This window comes from Hibiscus syriacus, unplaced genomic scaffold, assembly GCF_006381635.1.
Source record: "Hibiscus syriacus cultivar Baekdansim isolate YM2019G1 unplaced genomic scaffold, ASM638163v2 tig00110429_pilon, whole genome shotgun sequence".
In the NCBI taxonomy this organism is placed as follows: domain Eukaryota; kingdom Viridiplantae; phylum Streptophyta; class Magnoliopsida; order Malvales; family Malvaceae; genus Hibiscus; species Hibiscus syriacus.
The window spans coordinates 9,672,155-9,675,009 of NW_024062733.1; the positions used below are offsets into that span (position 1 = coordinate 9,672,155).

Consider the following 2,855-nt stretch of genomic DNA (forward strand, 5'->3'; position numbering starts at 1 on the left):
AAAGTTAGTTAGTTTGTTAAGCTTTTGTTAAGCTGTTAAGCTAGACTGTTAGAGTATGTTAGGTTTGCAGTTATGAGCAACGTGAGCTGCACCAGTGTATATAAGCGTGTGTAATTCAATGAAGGAAAATACATTGCTTGTTCAATATTGTTGTTTACAGTTTCCTAATACGATCACTACAAGAAAATATACCTTTAATGACACATGAATGATGACACACGCTAATTTATGACTTGCAAAAAATGTGTCATAAAAAAATGTCAAGTTTCTTAAAATCTGAACGATTTATGACCTACAATAATGTGTTTCATATTTAATAGTCATAATCCAAAAAACTTAGCAAACACACGGAGTACACTTTTCATTGTGTGTCATCTCTAAAAGTCGTCTTTTAATTTCCTCCTATAATTTTCATCAAAATCAGAGAAATTTCAAAATCAACGGAAAGTAGTGGGACAAGAAAACTCCCCCAATTTTCTCCCCTCTTTCAAAATTTTAAAGCCTACCTTTCCTCTGTCTTCACACACAACAAATTTATCTATGTCCGTACAATCCTCTCACCACACCATTGTTATATCCCCCTCCCCAAATCTTTTGTTTTTCTTGGAGAGTTAATAATAATGGCGATTGGTTGAGAAGTAGCAATATCACTTGATGGTGTTAGGGACAAGAACGTGATGCTGTTAAAGAAGCTCAACACTGCTATCTTCCCCGTTCGTTACAACGAAAAGTATTACGCCGATGCTCTGGCTTCCGGTGAATTCACAAAGCTTGGTTTGCCTCCTTTCCTCCCCCCAATATTTTTTGGGTTTTCGTTATTTTTTTTAGAAAGCATGTTATTCTCCCGTTGTTGTGTTCGATTCTTGTTTGGGTTTTTTTTCTTCGCAATTGTTTCTTTTTGAATCTTGGGGTTTTCTTTGTCGTTCTTCTGTATATTTTATCTAATGGAATATTTATCGGCGTTCTTTAGTAAATTAAGGAATTTAAGCTGCTGGTCTTGATTTATGCCTTCATTTCTCTTGTTTTTTGTTCTTTGCATTGGTTAATTGTTGGTATTTTTTGGTTTGATTTACATTAACTTTTGATGACATACTACGAGTGGCCTTTGATACAAATAAGGTATTGTAAGTTGTCAGTTCAGTGTGCTCCCATTTGATCATTGGAAAAAGTAATTTATTTGTTGGATTAAATAGTTCCACTTTAGATTACATTATTCTATTGATTGTGTTCAGAGGCATTTAATAACAAACACATTTAATTATTTTTCAATTGTCAATTTTTTGGGGGTTTATTGAAACCAAAAAATGGCTAGATATTGTTCAGTTTATGCCTCAAAAACACTCTTCAGTTCTGTTGTTGTGCTTGTGCTGCCTTGCACTCATATGTTATTGATTGTATTTGGTGCACTTGTTGATTCTGCCATGATCTTCTGCTTATTATGAAACGTTAATTGATCCATTCATATCCTGCATTTCTTTTGAACTTTTAAGCTATAGGTAGTAGCTATAAGTATTTTTTTTCTAGAGAATTTTCAAGTCATAAAATCCCTAGCTAAAGATTTCCCAATTCTGAAATTTGCTACCCTGCATTGGAGGGCACTTATTGAGCTTTGATGGTCTATAACACTGAAAATATAGGAATTTCAAAACCTGTTAGTTTTTGGAGAGTATTTATCCTATAACTTTATTCTGCCTTGATAATTGCATATTTGTTTTTTATCCTTAATCCCTAGGTCATGCTCAAATAAATAGACTCGATTGAAGTTTTGAGTGACTAGCCTCATATATTTCTACGATCTTAGCAATGTGCAATGCATGTTTGAGATGTCTTTTGTCACAATGCTTTCAGCATTTGACATCAATTACTAGTATGGTGCATTTATGGTTAGAAATAATAAATGTTATTGTTTTCAATTTGATGGCTTCAAACAAATTGTGGATGGTTACACATGCACACACTCATATATCATATTACACGAGTTGGGGACTGATGAGAGATTAAGTTGGAAAGTGACCTGTATAATTCAAAAGTTAGCATGTTATTCTAACAATCACACGTTTGCTTGCTAACTCAGCATATTACAGTGACATCTGTGTTGGATCAATTGCTTGTCGGATGGAAAAGAAGGAAGGTGGGGCCATCTGTGTGTACATCATGACATTGGGTGTTTTAGCACTATATCGTGGGCTAGGAATTGGTGAGTTCATACATATAGACCTTTGTCTGAAATTTTTGCTTAAATCTTGAATTTATGCAGTTACTAAGCTATTGAACCATGTTCTTGAGCTTTGTTTGAAGAAACACATACCGGAGATCTAATTGTCATCCTATATAATCCCGGGTTTGTTTTTTCATTTGATTATCAATATATTTTAGTAAATTAATTTGGTTTTTGGTTTTATAGAAGACATTGGGTGTTGGCGGTGATAGATATGAAAGCAACAAGTTGTTATTATCTTGATTCCTTGGGGCCCACCAATGTCTATCAACAGTTGAATCAGATTATTGATGCGTAAGTAACATAAATTATCGAAACATTATAGTATATTCTTTGATATATTTCATCAATTTTATAGGGCAATGATATTGTACACTGCTCAAAGTCGATCTAACAAAAGGGTTAGCCTCAATTGGATCAATGTTTTGGTGAGGACTTCGATCGATCATTCCTTGTTTAAATTGTAGCTTTCATTTTGACTAATCGTTTATTGTAAACTGTTTGTAGTGTCCCCGTCAGTCGGGAGGTACCGAGTGTGGATATTATATTTGTAAGTTCATGAAAGAGATAGTCGAGAACAGACTTGAAGTACTGGTCAATAAGAATGTAACCAAACTTTTCTGATACACATCTGTCA

General features: G+C 34.0%; 1 pseudogene; it reads left to right on the forward strand.

The window, feature by feature from the left end:
- The first annotated feature begins 620 nt into the window (after window positions 1-620).
- LOC120125076 lies at window positions 621-2,319 on the forward strand (annotated as a pseudogene).
- The last annotated feature ends 536 nt before the right edge of the window (window positions 2,320-2,855 follow it).